Genomic DNA, 21109 nt, shown 5'->3' with positions numbered 1-21109 from the left:
AATTATATACTACAAGAATTGTCCCATATGCCGAAACATCTATGTCGATGACACAAGTCGTCGGAGTTCACTAACTTTGGTTGAGCAACTTTGTTTGACCTGGGTATCTATGCCAACGACTTGTCGATGCGGAAATTTTAAAGTATTTACGTGCATGGTTTTTCAAAACCTATGCTGATGACAGGTCGTCGGAATATTTTGCATAAATCACTACTAGAGAACTGCCCTTTAATGACATGCAAAAAAATGAAGGATAGAGGACACACATTATTGCGTGCCCTAAAATTAGTGTCCAATAAAAAAAATTAAAAACACAGAGGGCACCTGTGCTAAAATGAGTGTCGTGTAGAGATATCGTTTTATATTTTATTTAATGCAACGCACATTTAGCTTGGGGGAAATGAAAATCCCAAAAGTTTGAAAGGCCGCCATTTTAACCTCTACCTTATTTTCACCCTTCTTCTCTCTGTGATCAATACCCAAAAAAAACCCTAACATCGTCACTGCTCCTTTTTCTTGCACAACAATAATCTATGACGCCGATCCTGAAGTTCTCAAAGCGTTCAAAGGATCGGGAATCAAGATCATTATTGGGCTAGGAAACGAATTCCTGAGAGATATGAGCACAAGCCGATCGAGCTATGGATTGGATGAAAAACAATGTTGAACCCGTCGTCCCCGGGACCCGTATTCATGGATATATAGTCGGAAACGAGGTTCTAGGCGGTGGCGATCAGGAACTCTGGGAGGTCCTGCTACCGTCGGTGAAAAACATCCACACTGATCTCGACCTCCTCCACCTAGCCGACGATGAGGTTTCAAGCCCACATTCCGCTGGTGGGTTCGCTAGTTCGTTCCCTCCATTTCTACATAAACACGTATCCATTTCTCACATACATCAGTGATCCCGAACACATCGATATCAATTATGCAATCTTCAAAAATAACGCAGGAATAGAAGACGCGAAAACGAAATTACATTATGATAACATCTTCGAAGCACAAATCGATGTCACTTACACTGCTTTGGAAAAAGCTGGATTTGAGAAGATGGAGGTTATAGTATTGGAAACCGGATGGGCTTCAAATGGTGAAGCGAATGAAGCCGGAGCTATGTTGAGTAATGCGAGAACATATAATCTCAACTTACGTAAAAGACTACTGAAGAAGAAAGGTACACCTTACAGACCAAATTCAGAAAGAGACTCGCCTTTCTGTCCATCTGCAATTTCTGAAATCCCTAATCACCTAATCATATTTGATTAATCTGTCATCTCTTATTGATCGTAATTGTTAATGGACACTCTAATTAATCTCGTCAACAAACTACAGAAAGCATGCACATCCCTAGGCGACTTCGGTGAAGAATCCTCTCTTCCTACTATCTGGGACGCCTTGCATACAATCGTCGTCGTCGGTGGTCAGGTATAAAGATGCAGATATTAATCGCCGATCATAATTTCTTTTCTTTTCAGCATTCTTTCATCCGATCAATGACTTAATTCACTTAATCTTTGATCTTTTTTTCATTTTTCAACATGATGATCTGTATCTGTAATTCTAACCCCTGATAACGGCTGTTCATATCTATTGACACAACTACATTTAACTTCTTGATTTAGATGAAAGTGTAAAACTATTTGTGTAAGCAGTTTTTATTCGTGGAAATGTACTTCACAGTTCACTCTAATCACTTTCCATAAATTGTTTTTAGAGCTCTTGAAAATCATCTGTGTTGGAGAGTGTAGTTGGCAAGGATTTTTTGCCTCGTGGTTCTGGTAATTATTATATCTTCAAAGTTTTCTGATTCAATTTGTTGGATATAAAATATGATTAACATCTATTTGCAGGAATTGTCACTCGGCGTCCTCTTGTTCTACAACTTCATAAGATCGAAGAAGGAAAAGAATAGGCAGAGTTTGCTCACCTTCCACGAAAGTGGTTCACTGATTTTGGTATTACGACTAAAAAGCTTATGATCCTTTTGTAATTCTCAATCTCTCTGCATAATCTTGTTACAAGTTTATATACTTTTTTAGCTTCTGTGAGGAAGTAGATTGCTGATGAAACTGACAGAGTGACAGGTTGTACCAAATAGATTTCATCTGTTCCTATATATCTTTTTATCTATTCTCCAAATGGTATGATATAATTATAAACAAAAGATGTTTCATGAACATCAAATTTTAGAAAACATAATAAGTTACTAATCAATCTATTATGTCTGAATTTCTGATCTTTTATAGCTGTGAACTTACCCTCATTGATCTTCCTGGCTTGACAAAAATAGTTGTTGGTAGGTTTACACAATTACACCATTTATAACATTTTGCAATTTTGGTTAACTTCTGTTATTTGATTAGTGATTTATGTAATCTATTTTCACCTATGTGATATATGTAGAGGGGCAATCTAATAGCATTGTGCAAGATATTGAAAACACGGTGAGGTCATACATTGAAAAGGTATATATATTTATTTACAAATGTACCCAAATCTTAGTATATGCTGAAAAGAATTGAAGAATAATATTGTCTTGCAGCCTAACTGCATTATTCTAGCAGTTTCTCCAGCCAACCAAGATCAATAAATTAAAACCTGAAGGCTTCTTGTTGCCATCAGTTCTCTACAACTTTTAAGTTGGAGTGTTTGAGAAAGTCAAAGCGTTTTTTATGTCCGAGAAGGGTATTCTCTACTTAGGGTCTATCGGGTTGTTAGGAGAATATTGTCCTATATTCAAGGAGAAAACTCATTCCTTTACAAAACCAATCACCTGTATGCATCGAGTGCCATTTCAGGACCACACTGATTTCCACAAACATCAAGTCAGAAAACAGGAAGCATTAGTTTTGCAGTTGAGAGAATGATATCCGTTGTAGTCAATAATATTCACAGTTAATGCTGTGTCTTTAGTGTTGACTGATCCACCATGTTTTTCTGGTCATGGAGTTGGTGATAAGCGTTGTGTAGATCAATCTCTAAGAATTGTTGTGGGTCATGCAACATATCTAACATATCATAATGGCGATGACAGGCCGGATGGGGGATTGGAAACTTATATTTGATCATGACTTTTTAATTGAATCTACATACTTCATATTTGGTTCTGTTGTCAATTACCTTACTTTCTTATTTAAAATATTTAGCTTTTCTCTGTCCCTAAATCCTAAATTCCTAATCGATTACTCAAGTCAAGTTCCCAAATGATGTCGACAAATTGATAGTTCTATGCTTAATTATTAATGATTACTTTTATATGTATTCTTCTTCTTTACATAGTGTTGTATTACAAAGTATGAACTTACTTATTTATTAATTTTTATGATATTAACTTGCTTTTTAGATTTAGGTTATAAACTTGTTTGTGTAAGCACTAAGCAATGTTGGTTGGCTTAGTTTTCTACATCAATATTCTTATTTTTGAACTCTATTCGACACACATTTTTGTATGTTAGAAAATGCTTGTGTTGATACCCATTAATCTCCTTAATAGTGATTGTTTTTGTGGTATTGAAAATGGAGATTGCAGATGATGTCGAATCCGGAATCGATAAGAATGGCGACAGATAGCATGAAATACATGAAAGTTGAGGACTTCAGGCACGCTGGAGAACAGTTGAAGTCAACTCGACCAGATGAGATGGCAGAGATTGGTGAGAAAATGGCCAATGCAACACCTGAGGAGCTAGCTGCTATGCACTCCAGAGTATATGCACATTTAACTTATGAATTGAATGCAGCTCAGATACTGAAAAAACAGGTAAGCATAAAACGTCTATCGCCTCTCTGTATGCGTTTCTTTTTTTTACTCATGAATTATCCGAACATGTGAGAGAATTTATTTTTATTTTAAAAAAAAATCAACTCCTTTAAATTCCAGTCCCTTTGACAGATCCCAATTTCTTTGAAAATATTATGAAAGAACAGTTATTTTAATTCTTGTTATTTGCTTTAGTTTGTGGCTTACCTAAAATTCTTCAGGAAGCTAATAACCGAAATAACAATATGCTACCACCTCCATGGGCAATAGCTGTTATGTTCATCCTAGGATTTAACGAGTTTATGACACTTTTAAGGTTTGTTTGTTTTCTTGTCTTTCTAAGTAACTTGTTAATACTCAAATCCAAAATGCACAATACACATTGTCTTGTTTTGCAGGAATCCATTATGGATGCTTGTTATTTTTGTGGGTTATCTTCTTTTCAAAGCTTTGTGGGTCCAACTAGACAAATCCGGTGAATTTATTTAGCAATGGCATGGTGAGTTCCATTCCATCTAAATATATCGAATCATAAAGTCATATAATAGCAACATACTTCACAATTTGTCCCACTTAGTTCACAATTTATTTATTTATTATTTATTCATTTTCCTGTTTCTTATACCTTTTTTTATGCTTACAGCTTCCAGGAATTCTGTCTTTATCCTTGAAGTTTCTTCCTACAGTCACAAATCTGCTTAGAAAACTAGTCGAAGAGGGGCAAAAGCATGTTGCAACCCAACCACAAGTATTAGGGAGTTTTCAAGGGGTAGTTTCGTCATCTGGATCATCTGGTGTAACCATGGAAAATGGAAATGGAACCGAGTACACTAGTCCCACCACACATGTCAAAGAGCAATATGTTCCACCTATCACTCACATTCATTTATTTGATCACACACTTGTACACATACATGCAAAACTCGTTTATTTACACATGTATATATCATTTTATTGATTTTTTAATATATATGCAAAACTCGTTTATTTATGCAGGATGGAAAGTCGGGCAATGCTTCAAGCGTTTACTTGCCATCCAGGCCAGGTGGACAGCCGCCCATGACACTAAGTTCAACATTTTTACCTGGGTAGACCGGGTGGCAAACCAATTACACGGAGGATTTTGTTTTACTTTTCAAACATTTGTTATAAAGTATTTGTGAACTTGCACAATTGTAACTAAGAAAGCATATTTGTAAACATTTGCAGATGTGCTGACAGAAGAAATAAACACATACATAGCATACTAATGTCATCAATTAATTTTTAATCATATATTGTATCAAGCTACAATAAGAAAAAGATGACATATATTTGTTTTAGTCCCAACCTTTAATGAACTGCCCACCTGCACTTGGAATATTATTTACAAAAAACCCTTCAGGTTTTACAAACCAGTAACAATGTTCAGGATCCGCATTTAAAATTAATTTGTCAGAAATGGCTTTGTTAAACAAATCTAAGCTCTGAAATTTTGAACCCCACCAGAAGAAACCGTAAAAAAGAGTGTGACCACCAACCTTTTCACAGAAAGACCAGGAGTAATTTCCTACATATGGAATGGTATGGTTCCCAAGATCATCATCTCCTAATTTTATGTGAACAATAAGATCTTCACGGAGAGCACTAATAACGCTAACATTCCATTTTGTAGTAAACGGACATGAAAATGCTATCGAAGCAATTGGGTATTTTAAAATGAGAAAGGCAAAAAAATTATGAATTATAGAAGACCTCATGTTTCTGAAGAGTTTTCTCTTTATTTCATGCACACAAGTTCCCTCTATTTATTGTTGAAGATGTAAGCTTGCCTAAATGGAGTAACGGTTCTTGCTAACGAAAGTTACAAGTTGGAAGTTATTATGGCAGTTACATAAGTTTCTTAACATTCGTAGTAGAAAGATGTCATTGCCGTTACATTGAAAGGGTGTGTCGTTTGTATGAAGGGGAGCGATGGTTTCAACCTATAACTACGTACTTACTCCTGATGTAACTTACTATCTATGATGATTATGTGAGTAATAAAGATTTTTTATTTCCTACAAGAATCTCTCTTTCCGTCTTCATGTTTTCAATGTATTTCTAAAACATTTATGTGCATTTGAATCCTTAATTATCAACTAGTGTAGTAACCCGTGGGGAACCACGGGTCACGTTAATTGTTTTTTTGGCACTTATAATAAAGTACATGAACAAGAAACACACTAATAACATTAATTGAAAAGTAAATATTATTTGATATCAAACAAATTCATATATACAACAAAAGATGACAACAACTGTTTTGTATATGTTCGTCTCAAGATCACATAGTTTACTGAATATTTATAGATTAGACTGTTAGTACCTGAAAGTGAACCTCTAACAATCCTAAGTACTAATTTTTAAGTGTATGTTCCGAAGTGAAGAGTGGTCCGAAATCTGTCCGGACCAGGTAAGAAGATGTGAAGACTGAAGACATTCCGAAGCTGTCTCTCATGTCCGGAATGATGCTGATTCGGAATGAAGTTGTTTTGTCTTTTGTGCATTTATTGTATTTGTCTTTGTATTGATGTAACGTTTCATAGGACTTAGTCTATAGTTATATTTGGACAATCAGAATTTCAGAATCATGTCTTTTGTTCGGTCCTATGTAAGCACTTCAGTTAATTCGGTGCAATATTCACTCCTATTTATAGGAGTATTCAATACAAGTCAACAACGGATCTTTTCACACACTTTGTCACTCTCATTAAGTTTATTTCAAACATTCTTCTTGTTCTTCATTTATTAGCTTTACCTTGATCAGTTATTCTCGTTGTTCATTAAATGACGTGATCATTTCCTGAATTCATTATCTAAGACTTGACTGGTCTTTCCAGACTCGACTTGAACATTTATTAGCAAGCAGACATTGATCTTAAGCATTCACTCAAGGTTTGAGTTCTCAAACCTTGTCCTTGCGCATCGGATAGATCTTGTTCTCACAATTGGTATCAGAGCTTGAGTGGTTGTCCTTTGAATCCATAAAGATCAGATTATAGTTGGTTTGAAATTACATTGGTATTTCAACCATTTCTGTGTCAAGGATAAAAGTTATTATATATACCACTTTAGCTTGAAGATATCTTAACTTCAATGGCTGCTTATAATCCTCAGCGAATGATTTCAATGCAAATCGCAAATAGTGTGGGTGGCCCTACTCGTGCCCCATTACTAGTTGTGGAAGAATATGATCATTGGAAAGTTAGAATGGAAAGATTTTTACTTGCTAAAGATAAAGGTGAAGAAATTTGGAGATCCGTCACAAAAGGTCCACATGTTCCCGTAAGAACAATTGTAAGAGATGCAACTGCTCAGCTCATGCGAGAAGATGAAACTCGCCTTGCTCCTCTAACTGCAGATGATATCGAAAAGCTTCATGCTGATCAAGTTGCTTTCTCTAAAATGGTGTTTGGTGTTCCTCCTTCACTCTTCGAGCACATTAAGTTGTGATAATCTGCCAAAGAGATATGGGACACTCTTTAGGACCTAATTGAAGGTTCCGAAAACATGAAAGACAAGCGCCTCACCTCTGTTGTCAACGACTTTGACACCTTCACTACCACTTCTGGTGAATCAGTGGCCTCAGCCTCCAACTGTTACCGAATCGTTGTCAATAACATGACTGCTCATGGGATTGTCCGAAATCCTTTGGAATACAATCTCAAATTCATAAACAGTCTGGGCAAACGATGGGGAAATGTAAAATCTTGTCTCCAAAGCAATGGCTCCTTGAAAAAGTTGAAGCTCTATTAACTTTTTGATGAACTTCAAGGACATGAGTCCAATGTTGCTCAAACCATAAGGGAACTCTCCGGAGGTCCTCTTGCTCTTGTCAGTTCTTTCGAATCAACCATTACGAACTCATCTACTTCGGATCCCTTCAAACCCATTGTTCCATCTGTTCAATCATCCGCACCCATTTTACCCACACAAATCTATCCTGCTGATGATTCTGAATCCATGGACTCTGAACTCCGTTTTCAACAGGAATTCGCTCTACTCTCAATGAAGTACAAACGTCCTTTCAATCCTTCTTACAAACCATACCAAAACCGATTCAATGCTCCTCACTATAACAATCCTCAACCTTACTCACCTTCGGAACCTAAACCAACTTTCGAAAACCCTCCTGCATACAAACCAAACATCACTAAACCAAACTCTACTCCGGAACCCTCTCAGAATTCCAAATCGGACAAACCAAAAATTGTGTGTCATAAGTGTGGACATGCAAACCATTTTGCTAAAGATTGCCTGGCTGATGCTCCGCAGAAACCAAAAATCAAGGATTTTGCTTACTACGTCCGAAGAGCACAAGAAATGGATGAAATCGAAAAAGCCTTTGTAACAACGGTTTCGCGAGATGTTGAAGGGTATTGGTCATCTAGAGAGGATGATGACATGATAACTGGAAGGAACATGTGTCTGATGGCAAGACAAACGGTTGAATGTGATGAAGGATACTGGTCTTTTGGGTTAGAAGATGAAGACGATGTTGCTGAACCTCACTACTGCTACATGGCCACCAATGATCTACCCGGTCGAAGCATTGTTCAGCAGGTAAAATCTATGATCTCTGATAATAATTTTGATCTGTCTCTTTGTGAACCTTATCTGCCCCAACTCCAAATAGATATGAGCACCATTTATAAAGCCTATGAGTCTGCCATAGAAGCCAGTGAGAAGAAGGACTGTGAACTAAATCGTCTTAGGTTACGTTTTGAGGATAAGAAATTAAAAATCGAGTCTTTAGAGCATGAGCTTGTAATGTTAAACGATGAATGTATCATTTTGAAAGATAAATGTGAAATCACCTATTCTGAACGAAATGTTTTAATTGATGATTACAAACGTCTCAATGCAAAAATAGATGCTTTGGATAATTCTGGAGACATGCTTGAAGCGGACATTCAGATGACTCATAATTTTCGTCATCCTTGGTCTAAAGCACCTGGTCTCGGAAGCGAGTTTCCGAAACCAATTGTTAGTCCCTTGAAGGAATTGAAAATTTTGACATTCATGGGAGAGGTTCCGAATATTAAACATTCGGACACCCCTGTTTCTCCCTTGTCTCCACTTCTTGAGACTACAGACCATTTTGAGTCCCTAATTCCTGAGTTAAAACCAATAGTTGTCAAGTGTCCTGATTCCACGCCTCTTCCGCCTCTGATAAACCTGGACCTGAATCGGACCATGGATTTTCATCACAGTCTTACAAATTGTGTACACTATGTTCCTAAAAGTAATCACGTGAACAATTGTGTCATTGAAGAAATTAATCTGGTGACAACCGAAACTACTGCTTCTAAGTTTGTATGGGCATCCTTAGATGATAAAGTTGAAGTCTCAAGTTGTGTGTCCTCTGATTCTTGCGAATCGGATTCCTTAGTCATCTCAAAAACTAAATTGGTTCCCATTACTCCTGAGTTTAAGAATCCATCCGTAGGACAAACCTCAAAATCCTCGTCTCATCCTAAGAGAAAACCAATGCTGAATAGGAAGGATATTGTAGATCCCAAAGTAGAAGCTCGAAATGCACATAAAAAGGAAGTTAAGACTAGACAAAATTCCAGGTTTCTTGCTAACTCCAAACCAAGTTCATCCCGGAATTCTCATGCATCAACTCATAGTCAAAACTCCTTTGCTCCCACTAAGATCCTCAAAAGACCTTCCAAACCCCTTGGTCATGTTGAACCTAAGAAAGTCATCAGCTCTACTCAGCCTCAATCTCATGTAACTACCAAGACCATCCAAAACACTTCACCAGAACCTCAGACTGTTTCATCTGTTTTTATTGCAAAATCTGATGGCACAATTTTTAAACCAAATCTTTCAAAAACCAATGTGTCATCAAGAAAATCCAGAAACGCAAAGAAAACATCTTTTTCGAAATCTTCAAAGAAAAATTTTGTGTGGAAAGTCAAAACTCCCATTGATGGAACAACAATTCCGGAGGTTACAAATGTTACCAACACTCCGGAAGTCAAAGATCGGAAGCAAATCATTCTGAAACTCAAAGTCATTGAATATGACTACTAGATAGATGAAAAGACATTAGCCTTCTGTCTGTTTCCAACGAATTCAAAGCATACCACCCAGAAATATATGGTTGTTCCTAAGTCACAATCAAAGTCCAAAGCCCGTGCCTACGTCCTAAAGTCTAATTCGGAGCCTAAAAACTCCCTTACTCACTAATTTTGCAGCCACTTTGTGCTTCGGAGCAAGAAACAATATGGTATATTGATAGTGCTTGCTCCATGCACATGACGGGGAATAAAGATTTTCTGCGAGATTTAAAGCTTTCTCCAAATGCTGGCTACGTGACGTATGGCAACAACTCCAACTCTCAAATTCGTGGTTATGGGACTCTCACCAATGGAAACTTATCTATTTCACATGTGGCTGATGTAGCTGATCTAAAACATAATTTGAAAAGTGTTTCTCAGCTCACTGATTCAAATCGACGTGTGGAATTTTGCAAAAAGTACAGTTATGTAATGACTGAAGACCGGAAAGAGTGTTTAATCAAGTCGCTTCGCAACAAGAACATGTACCCGCTCGACATCAACATGATTATTGGCAAACCGCAACTCTGCCTTCTCTCTAAAGCTATTCCTGACGTCAGTTGGTTATGGCACCGAAGACTCGCTAATCTAAACTTTCTGTACATGAATGATCTTGTATCCGACGAAATGGTGAGAGGTTTACCTCTTCTCAAATTCGAAAATGATCATTTGTGTGCTGCTTGTGAGTGTGGTAAGCAATCGAAGAAGGGTCATCCGGTTATCATCGAAAGGTCCATTTCAGAACCATTGGAGCTTCTACACATTGATCTATGTGGACCATCCACTGTAGAAAGTCTTCATCACAAGAAATATATTCTTGTGATTGTTGATGATTTTACAAGGTTCACTTTGGTCTTCTTCCTAAGGCTGAAATCCGAAACAGCCTTAGACCTCATAAATTTTATCAAAGGAATAGAAGTTCTTATCAAACTCCCAGTTAGGAGAATTCGAAGTGATAATGGATCGGAATTCACTAATTCCACCATTGAGAAATTTCTCACTGAAAAAGGGATTGACCACAACTTCTCAGCTCCCTATACTCCACAACAAAACGGTGTAGTCGAAAGACGCAATAGAACTCTCGTTGAACCTGGACGATCCATGCTGAACTTCGCAAATCTACCACTCTATCTTTGGGCAGAAGCCGTATCCACTGCTCGCTTCACTCAAAATCGGAGTATCATCAATCGACGCCTCAACATGACACCGTACGAAGCAATGAATGGTCGGAAGCCTACAATCTCGTTTTTGCATGTCTTCGGATGCAGATGCTTCATCAAGAACAACCGTGATCAGCTTACCAAGTTCCAACCTAAAGCAGATGAAGCCATCTTCCTTGGGTACTCCTCAAAATCAAAAGCTTACAGAGTTCTTAACCGGAGAACTCGTGTTCTGGAAGAAAGCTTTGATATTACTTTCGACGACAACTTCGTTCGGAATTCTGGCCCCCACTCATATTACAACTCACATTATGGAGTCCGATGCTCCTCCGCCAGGATGTCCGAACCCTCAAACCATTCTTGAAGTTGACTTTGAAACTCTCTTTGGTCCTTCCGAAACCGATCTTTATTTGTAATGTCGATCAATACCAACTCTCATTCCAATCCCTACTTCGGAAGCCCCAGTCTCACAAAATGTTTCCGGTTCGATCCCTAGTCTTCCTCCATTTGATTCCGAACCATTTCAACCTTCTCAGGTTGAGGGGGAGAATGCTAATCCCTCTCTTGAATCAAATGTGGATGGCTTCCAAGATGCAGCTGCTGATTTCGATGATTCCAATCCTCTCAACAATGATGCAAATGAAAACTTCTTTGAGTTCCCTTCTGATGATGATGTCAATCTCTCTGGTTCAGAAGTTCAGGGGGAGCATCATCCCAACATTCAAATCATTCAGGGGGAGCAAATGAATTCCAATGTTGATATCGGATCAATGGCACCAGAAGAACTCCCACGATTACATGTTTGGACAAAGGATCATCCTCCGAACCAAGTAATCAGAAACCCAAATGCTGGTGTACAGACTCGTTCTGCTACAAGTGTCCAAAATGAATGTCATTTTTCAGCATTTATATCCATGGTTGAACCGAAATACATTAAGGACGCATTGGAGCATGCTGACTGGATTACAGCCATGCAAGAAGAACTGGAAGAATTTGATCGAAATGAAGTTTGGAATCTCATGCCTCCTCCTCAGAATCATCCCATTGTCGGTACAAGATGGGTATTTCGCAACAAACTTGATGACGCGGGAGTTATTATCCGAAATAAAGCAAGATCGGTGGCAAAAGGATTTACACAGATCGAAGGGCTCGACTACGAAGAGACCTTTGCTCCTGTTGCACGTCTTGAAGCCATCAGAATCTTTATTGTTTATGCTGCTCATAAAGGCTTCAAAGTTTACCAAATGGATGTTAAGAGTGATTTTCTTAACGGTGAACTTGACACTAAAGTGTACCTTCAACAGCCCCCCAAATTTATCAATCTCTCCTTTCTATCTACTGTTATAAACTCCGGAAGGCTGTCTACGGACTCAAGAAAGCTCCTCGGGCATGGTACGAGACCCTCACTGATTTTCTCAAACGCTCCGGTTTTCAAAGAGGTATCCTAGACCCCACTCTATTCCGAAGATCAAACGGTAAGCATCTCATGCTGGTACAAATCTATGTGGACGACATCATTTTTGGATCTATAGATCCATCTATGGTTGCTGACTTTGCTAAACTTATGGTAAATCGATTCCAAATGAGCATGAATCAGGAGTTAAGCTTCTTTCTTGGACTTCAAGTCATACAGACTAACAGAGGAATTTTTATTCACCAAGAGAAGTACATTTCGGAACTCCTCAAGAAATACTCAATGGACACCTGTGCCTCCGCCAAGGTACCAATGGGCTTCGGACACAAGATCTTTGCTGACCCTTCGGGTGCTCCTGTTGATGAAAAGAAGTACCGTAGAATGATTGGATCCCTACTCTATCTCACAGCAAGTCGTCCGGATATAATGTTTTCCACATGCCTATGTGCCAGATTTCAAGTCAACCCAAAGATGTCTCATCTTTTGGCTGTGAAACAAATTTTCCGATACCTTAAAGGTACTAAGAGTCTCGGAATCTGGTACCCAGCAAACGAGAGCTTCCTACTTCAAGCCTATTCAGATTCAAACTATGGTGGTCTTCAACTTGATAGAAAAAGCACTTCAGGTGGGTGTCAATTTTTAGGTGGTCGGTTGGTCAGTTGGTCATCTAAGAAACAGAACTGCATTGCACTCTGTACAGCCGAAGCCGAATACATTGCTGTTGTCAGCTGTACTTCTCAGGTTCTGTGGATGAAATCTCAACTCTTGGATTATGGTTACCGCTTTCAACGCATTCCTATCTATTATGACTCTCAAAGTGCCATTGCGATTTCTCACAATTCAATTCAGCACTCAATGACCAAGCACATCGATATAAGGTACCATTTCAGAAAAGATCATGTACTTAACGGTAACATTGAACTCATTTTTGTTCCATCTGACGATGAGATTGCTGATGTCTTTACCAAGGCATTAGACGAAACCAAATTCAATGGTTTTCTGAACAAGATGGGTATGATGATACAAGATCCTCAGTTCTTTCAAGAGACTTGTTCTCTTTGATAGATGTATTTGAAAGAAATCTAGTTCCGGTCTCAAAATCTTTTCGTCTCGGAACTACTTTCTCTCGGAATACATAGGATCATTTTACTTGTCTTTATTTCTGACCCTCACTGGAGTTCTTAAGATGTACAGTTCATCTTGATTGTTTGCTATTTTAAGTCCACTTTGTCATTATGCTCGAACTGTTATCTCGGAATATACTTCATAATAACATCCTGGAATTCCACTCCAGAAAAGGTATTAATTCTGCGCTCCGGAATTTCAAAATGCGCTCCGGAATTTCTAAATGTGCTCTGGAATTTCAAAATGCGCTCTGGAATTTCTAAATGTGCTCCGGAATTTCAAAATGCACTCCGGAATTTCAAAATTCACTCCGGAAGGTTTCTCAAATTTCAACCCAGAATGTTTTACAAATCTTGCTCTGGAATTTTCTCAAACAAAATCTCACTCCGGAATGCTTTCACAATCATGTTCCGGAAGCTTTTTCAAATTCCCTCAGGAATCTCTTGAAAATCACTATTCTGAAATTTCCAAAAATAAACTGAGTTTCTGTTCCGGAATTTCCAAAAACAAACTGAATCTTTGCTCTGGAATCAAAACTCACTCCGGATTATTTTCGCTCTCCGGACCTCTTTTCAAAACAAGTATGTTCCGGAACACAACTCTTTACCCTCCGGATCATACTCTGTCCGGAACAGCTTATCCGGAATACTAAAGGACAATTAGGTGAAATGTTTTCTCAACGGTTACTCTCAAGGAAGATCCTTATCCTATCTTCCTCGATTTGCGTGACACGTCTGCACGTCCCCATAAAAGTAGCCATCGAATCGCCGGTTGAGTTTTCCATTTTTAACCACAAATACTCTCACTTTTCACCTCCCAAGTCAAATCAGCCTCTCTAAAACCTCTCTTTCATTAAATGCGACCCGTTTCTCCATCGGATACTCATCATTAAACTCTCCAACCTGACCCACTCCCTCACCTATACACACCTTTCAAACCCCCCTTTCACCACTTTACGCACACAATGCCTCCAAACCCTTATTTCTCTCTGTGTTCTTTGTGTTCTTCAAGTATTCATCCACCTGCAACAATGGCGTCTCCACAGAAACCCACTCAAACTGCGTCAATCCCAAAGAAATCGATTGCAAGGAAGAAATCATCCAAAGGATCCAAGGGTTCATCCTCATCTGCCGATCAAGATCCCTTTCTGAGAGACACTTGTCACACCCCCAGCCATCGGCGGAAACGCCGGGTAGTGTAACGTCATTCTTCGTATCATAGATATATAACATTCATTGAACAGTACTAAGAAAATACATACCGTTATTGATAATTGAAAGTTACATAACTGTTTTTCTAGAACCTCTTACATAATATCCGACTATGGCATACTTCTTAATGAACAGAAAGGTAATAGTAAAACTTCTTCTGTTCGAATACATACCAGCTTTTCAAGTTCCTGAAAACACATGCATTTTAAAATACATCAACATAAAGTTGGTGAGTCCACTGGTTTTGACTCCATAAAATAATACATTTTTCCACGTTCAAAAGTATAGTTTTGAAAGTATCATTTTGACTCTCCAACATTTAGTATGTATATTAGGTATAATAGTTTACTTATCAATTAAGTGTTATACCTAAACATTCGTTAAACCTAAGGTATAAGTAGGGGAAACTTATACTTAACATTAATACTTGTATACGACAAAGTATAATGTTTCTAACAATTTGCTACCATGAGCCTGTAACCGTTGATGTGACATAATACCTCTGATAAAACACACTTATGATTTACCATGTGAAACAAACACACACATGATTTACCATGAGAAACAACACCGTACGCTTCATTGACGCCGGAACAATAACAAATAAAAGGATAGTTCATCACTCGCTTTTGGTTGACTGTAGCTAACAGTCACAAGTGGGGTGGTCAACCCGTATACTAATTATACACGACTTCCTCGCTCACACGGGATTAACGGTTACAGTTCAGAGGATTTCCACTAAGATCCCCAATCTTAGTTGATGAATACAATTACTCATGTAGACTTCGACGACTTCCTATATCTCTAACAACAAAAGCATTTTCATGTCTAAAACCTTAAGTTACTAGACTATGCTTTTAAACAGTACTCCTAACTTCATAACATTTAGGCAGTATAACAGCTATATCTTGAAGCAAAACCAGGTTTTATCTTGACATAAAACCAATAATAACAACATATAACGTTCCTAGTTTTATCTTGACGTAAAACTAATCAATAACAACATATAACATACCAAGTTTTATCTTGACATAAAACCAATAATATCAACATACTTTATAACTTAACATATAGAACTTCCGAATATAACTTCGGAACTATATCGCACACAACATATATATAGAATCCTAAGTATAACTCAAGATCTACATTAGTAAAATAACATGCTGACAAGTTGATAATAGTTGTATATATTCAAAATATTATATTTAGAACAACTATACCCCGACTATTATAACTATATACTATCATATAGACATAATAATAACGTGTATATAATACTTAGCATGCGTTTTCCCCCGAAATATTAGAAAGTAGGGCTGTGAAACTCACCCTAGTAGCGTGATTTTATGTAATCTAAGCAGAAACGGTCAGCGTACAAGGTCGTCGGGGCTCGAGATGCAAGATGGTCTCAGCAAAGGAGAGAGGAGAAGGAAGTTTAGGTGTAAGAATGGCTGAAGTCGGAACTACTATTTATAGTAAGGATTTTGGACCCTCATGTCGTGAGTTTTATAAGGCTCACATCATGAGTTTGGATCTTATCCCCGTAGACTTGCCATTTGCGTCCCTAGCATCGGAAGGTGGCCATGTGACTCATCATGTCGTGAGATATCCTTGTTCGCGTCGTGAGTTTAGGTCTTATCCCCTCGCAGCCTCGTCACACACCTTCTAGATTCTGAGATGTGGATAAATGACTCCTCACGTTATGAGTTCTGTGCTCACGTCGTGAGCTCAGTCAGATTAGGGTTTCTGACAGCTAAATTTTCGGAAGGTCGTAACTTTCACATACGAAATCCATTTTTGACGTTGTTTATATGCACGCGTAGGTATTTACAAGTACTACAACTCTCTTTTAGACTCCAATATCTAATTCTAAGTCTATTTTAAATTCCTCTTATTATAGAGATTTATAGTGTTTGGTTTATCATAACTTCTTCATGCGAAGTCAAATTCAGACATTCTCTATATTTTTGGAATCGTATACTTTGAGTTATATCATAAAGAAAGTTCATATTTGTATTAGAATTTATCATGAACTACATAACACTCTTATCACATTACTAGTTTAACAAAATCACATTACATGATTGGCATAATCACATGTGATTGTCTATTGACCTATTTTGACTAGTGTTACATTCTCCCCTCGTTAGAATAATTTCGTCCCGAAATTTATCTTATGGATGGGGTTTTCTCAAACACTTGGGGGTATTTTTTTTTCATCTGATCTTCACGTTCCCAAGTAAATTCAGGTCCTCGTAAAGAGTTCCATCGAACTTTCACTATGGGAATACGACTTTGCTTTAATCGTTTGACTTCTCGATCCATGATCTCAACAGGTTCTTCTACAAAGTTGAGTTTCATATTGACTTGTATCTGTTCGAGAGGTATAACAAGAGTGTCATTGGAAAGACATCTTTTAAGATTTGATACGTGAAAAACATCGTGCACATTACTTAGCTCTTGAGGCAACTTGAGTTGGTATGCGACAGAACAAATTCTTGCTAGAATTTCAAAAGGTCCTATATACTGTGGGTTTAGTTTGCCTCGTTTCCCGAATCGAATTACGCCTTTCCAAGGAGAGACCATCAACATTACTTTATCTCCAACTTGGAATTCTGAAGGCTTACGTCTTACGTTGGCATAGCTCTTTTGACGATCACGTGCAGCCTTTAATCGATCCTTAATTTGCACGATTCTTTCAGTTGTCTTGTGGATTATTTCTTGTCCAGTACGTAAGGTATCCCCTGTACGTTCTCTGGCCATCTGTGTGTCTCCAACTTTTGCCCAACACACTGGGGAACGACATTTTCGTCCATAAAGAGCCTCAAACGGTGCATCCTTGATGCTGGTGTGATGACTATTGTTGTAGGAAAACTCAATTAACGGTAAATGAGTATCCCACGCATTTCCAAAGTCTATTACACAGGCTTGGAGCATATCTTCTAAAGTCTGAATGGTTCTCTCACTCTGACCATCAGTCTGTGGATGGTAAGTTGTACTCATATCTAGACGTGTTCCTAAGGATTTTTGTAGAGATTGCCAAAATCGTGAAGTGAATCTACTATCTCGGTCAGAAATAATAGAATTTGGAAGTCCATGCAATCTGACAATTTCCTTAAGATAAATTCTAGTTAGCTTTTCCATCTTGTCGTTCTCCTTAACTGGTAAGAAATGGGCGGACTTAGTCAATCTATCGACTATTACCCAAATAGTGTCGAACCCACTAGGAGTTTTAGGTAACTTAGTGATGAAGTCCATTGATATATGCTCCCATTTCCATTCAGGTATTTCCGGTTGTTGAAGTAAACCTGAAGGCTTTTGATGTTCTGCCTTTACTCTAGAACAAGTCAAACATTTGCTCACATAAGTAGCAATTTTTGCCTTCATGTTTGGCCACCAATAATGTACTTTTAAATCTAAGTACATTTTGTCAGAGCCTGGATGCACGGAATATCTGGACTTGTGGGCTTCTTCTAAGACCAAGTCCCTAACTCCACCGAACTTAGGCGTCCAAATTTGGTTCATAAAGTGTCGCGTTCCGTCATCTCTTTGTATAAGTTGCTTTTCCATTCCTCGCAAAGCTTCGTTCTTGATGTTTTCTTCTTTTAGAGCCTCAAGTTGAGCTTCTCTTATTTGTGCGGTAAAGTTAGAATGTATAGTTATAGTTAATGCTCGTACCCGACGGCTTTAATATATTCTTTCCGGCTCAAGGCATCTGCTACCACGTTTGCCTTTCCGGGATGATAACGAATCTCACATTCGTAATCATTCAACAATTCGACCCATCTTCGTTGTCTCATATTAAGATCTTTTTGGTTGAAGATGTGCTGGAGACTCTTGTGGTCGGTAAAAATAATACACTTAGTACCGTATAAGTAATGTATCCAAATTTTTAGTGCAAAAACTACAGCTCCCAATTCAAGATCATGGGTAGTGTAATTATTCTCATGCACCTTAAGTTGTCGTGATGCATAGACGATAACTTTTCCTCTTTGCATCAACACACATCCCAATCCTTATTTTGATGTGTCGCAGTATACAACGAAATATTATGTTCCATCTGGAAGGGATAGGATTGGTGCAATGCACAACATTTGCTTCAGTTTCTGAAAAGCAGCTTCTTGTTTGTCTTCCCAGTTGAACTTCATATCCTTCTGGGTTAGTGTGGTAAGTGGCTTGGCTATTTTGGAGAAATTCTCTATGAATCTACGGTAATAGCCAGCAAGTCCTAGGAATTGACGCACCTCTGTTGGCGTCTTTGGTGCTTCCTAATTCCTGATTGCTTCAACTTTGGATGGGTCAACATGAATTCCTTCGTTTCTAACTACATGACCTAAAAATTGTACTTCTCTAATCCAAAACTCACATTTGGAGAATTTAGCGGACAATTTATCTTTTCTTAGTAGTTCTAAGATTATTTGCAGGTGTTGACCATGTTCTTCATTGGTTCGTGAATATATCAATATATCATTGATAAATACGTTCACGAATTTATCCAGGTATGATTTGCAAACACGATTCATGAGATCCATAAACACTGCTGGGGCATTGGTCAATCCAAAAGACATAACTAAGAACTCATAATGACCATAACGAGTTCTAAATGTTGTTTTTGGAATGTCGTCTTCTTGTACTCTGAGTTGATGGTATCCTGATCTGAGATCTATCTTTGAGTAGTAGCTGGATCCTTGCAGTTGATCGAATAGATCATCAATTCTCGTAAGCGGATAACGATTCTTGATCGTTAACTTGTTCAGCTCCCGATAATCAATACACATTCGAAAGGATCCGTCCTTCTTCTTGACAAACAAGATTGGTGCTCCCCAAGGTGAAAAACATGGTCGGATAAAGCCTTTCTCAAGAAGTTCTTGTAGTTGGCTAGACAATTCTTGCATTTCAGATGGAGCCAACCGATAAGGAGATTTCGCTACTGGTGCTGCTCCTGGAATTAAGTCGATTCGAAACTCGACTTGTCGGACGGGAGGTATTCCAGGTAGATCTTCAGGACACACGTTAGGGAAATCACATACTTGAGGTATGTCCTTGATTTCTTTTGTCTTTCTCTTCCTATCTACAATGTGGGCTAAGAATGCGCTACATTTCTTATGTAGATATTTATGGGTCTTAGTACAAGAGATGACTTTGAGGTTCTTCCCAGATTTATCACCATAGATAATCAGGGCTTCGCCGTTTGGTAAGGGTAGTCGTATGGCTTTCTCATGACATAGAATTTCGGCGAGGTGTGAAGATAACCAATCCATGCCAATTATGACATCAAAACTACCGATAGGCATTGGCATGAGGTTGACGTGAAAAAGGTAGTTATTAAGAGTTAACATACACTTTTCTAGGATTTCATGTGTTTTCTCAGTTTGACCGTTAGCGATTTCTACTTCATAGATTTGTTTTAATTTGCTAGACTTATGACTTAACAATTTTCTAAACGTCGGAGTTATAAAACTTCGATCTGCTCCAGAGTCGAAGAGTATAGTGGCATATAAATTATCTATGAGAAACGTACCAGATACGACCGAAGTGTCCTGGATAGCCTCTCTGCTTCCGATCACAAACGCCCTGCCACGTCTTATGCCTCCTTGACTCCTTAACTTTGGACATTCTTTCTTGATGTGTCCAACCTCCCCACACTCATAGCACTTTCTTCCTTCACCATGGCCTGCTCCAGTATTTGTTCCCTGATTCACTATTGCAGGTGTCGTGCTCCTACAATAACTAGCAGTATGCCCCTTTTTCTTGCACTTCGTGCAGACAAAACAGTCACCTGGATGATGACGGTTGCACTGATTGCACCATGAAGATTTTTGTTGTGTAGGTATTGCTGTCGTGGCTACATAATTGGTTGCCACTTCTTGTCTTTTCTCAGATGATTGTTTGAGATTCTTCCTATTAAACTTGCGCTTGTTTGTCCCAGATTTGGGAGACTCAACCTTTGAGACCACTTCTGTTCCTTGGATCTCTGTGAGGGTTAGCTGATGAGCTATTCTCTTGGTGTTGTCATAGGTCGCATGCTTTGATGCGAGCACCATGCCTTTAATTTGCGATGCTAAACCCCAAATACATCGCTCAATTTTCTTATATTCGGGGGTTACAAGTGCTGCACACATTACAGCAAGATCATTAAATCTAGCGGTATAAGCTTTTATCTCTGAACCCTTCATGGTTAGGGTCCAGAGTTCTTGTTCCACTTTATGTATTTCCTCCCTAGGACAATACTCTTCTACTAGCATCATTTTTAGCTCCTCCCATTTCATTGAATTTGTAGTATCAATTCCCATTGTATTCACATGGTTGTTCCACCATGTGAGTGTTGCATCGACGAAAGTACATGC

At 38.3% G+C, this 21109-nt stretch overlaps 1 pseudogene; it reads left to right on the top strand.

Annotated features, from left to right (window-relative positions):
• Positions 1-493: 493 nt before the first annotated feature.
• Positions 494-9823, top strand: LOC145112508 (glucan endo-1,3-beta-glucosidase 11-like; annotated as a pseudogene).
• Positions 9824-21109: the final 11286 nt, after the last annotated feature.

The sequence above is a fragment of the Lactuca virosa genome, chromosome 5, assembly GCF_052849685.1.
Source record: "Lactuca virosa cultivar CGN04683 chromosome 5, Lactuca_virosa_CGN04683_v6, whole genome shotgun sequence".
NCBI lineage: Eukaryota > Viridiplantae > Streptophyta > Magnoliopsida > Asterales > Asteraceae > Lactuca > Lactuca virosa.
The sequence above is the reverse complement of the archived record's forward strand: the minus strand, read 5'-3'. Positions and strand labels throughout refer to the sequence as shown.